Below are 1,506 nucleotides of genomic sequence, written 5' to 3'. Positions count from 1 at the left end.
TTTTGTTCATTAGATTCTAAATATACGTAATACAGAGGACAGACTGACAGCTGTCAGAGGGGTGGGAGTTGGGAGCTGGGTGAGAAGGGTAAAGGGATTAAGCAAATAAAAAAATATTGAAAGACTCATGGACACAGACAAGAGTATAGTGACTGCCAGAGGGAAGGGGGTGGGGAGAGACAGGAGAAGATAAAGGGGGTAAGTGGTGATGGAAGGAGACTTGACATGGGGTGGGAAATGCACAATACGATATACAGATGATGTGTTGTAGAATTGTATACCTGAAACCTATAAAGTTTTGTTAACCAATGTCACCACTATAAATTCAATAAATAAACAAAGTAATTATAGTTTTAGTATGCATATATTGTGGTAGTTTGTATTAGATTCTTCTGCCCTTGAGCAAAGAAAAGTTGTAAAGTAAAAATATTTTCATACACACACACACACACACACACACACACACACACCAGTGCTAAAATGTCTTTTTTACATGTTAAGATAGAATTAGCACAGAGCATCCCAGAATGATTGACAGCATCAGAGGCCCATTCAGGACAAGAAGACGAAGACTTATTACATCAGCTCATTGCTGGAAGTCATCACCAATGCATCTTTTTGTATTTTATAACAAAATGTAAGTTTTAACAAATGTTTGTGTTAGAAATAGTGCTACTTAGATATGCTATATGTATTGATTTTAAGGATTTTCCTAATTTATTATTCTCCAATCTTTTAAACTGTTAATACCATTGAATTTAAAGATTTTTTTCCTCTTCATCTATCCTTTGTGTCATCTAGAAGACTTCTTTACATATAGTGGGAGCTAACATTTATTTGATTTCATTATTTAAGAAACTCACTTGAAAAAAAAATAAAGTTTGATGTCTCTTAAACTAGGTGTGGTCTTAAGAGCAATAGCATATAATCATTTAATTTGTAGTTTGTTTGTTTTTTTACCTCTACTGGGACATAACATAATTAACATGGCAATACTAGATATGTACTTTTGACTGCTTTAGTAATTCTTCTTACAATCATCAATAGTGCAAAGACATTGCAATTTTAGAGATATGTGTCTGGGATATGAGAATTTCTCACTGTGTAGAGAATCTCAGATCAAAGTTTCCTCATAACTACTAAGCATCTTATTTCTTGTTTAATAGTTCACAACCCAAAGAAGAAACACATATGAGGAAATTACTGTAGTTGACAATTTACAATAACCATTTTCTAACTTATTCTCAAATAAGAGAACTACATATTGACACCTATGACTAAGAGTGTCATATGCACCTCTGAAATAAGTCAGATATATTTTCAACTTTTTTAAGAATTAAAAGTAAAATCAACTTCCATTGGTTGTTTGACCCTGAGGAAAAAAGTTAAGACTTGCTAATGTAAAGGTTTGAGGTGACACAGTAGTCATCCTGTGTGTCCAAGGAAACAATGCTGAAGACACATAAAGAGCTTCAAGAATAGGGGCCATTAAATAAAGAATAGATT

Source organism: Myotis lucifugus, unplaced genomic scaffold (genome assembly GCF_000147115.1).
Source record: "Myotis lucifugus unplaced genomic scaffold, Myoluc2.0 scaffold_230, whole genome shotgun sequence".
Lineage (NCBI taxonomy): Eukaryota > Metazoa > Chordata > Mammalia > Chiroptera > Vespertilionidae > Myotis > Myotis lucifugus.
This window is presented reverse-complemented; position numbering follows the sequence as displayed.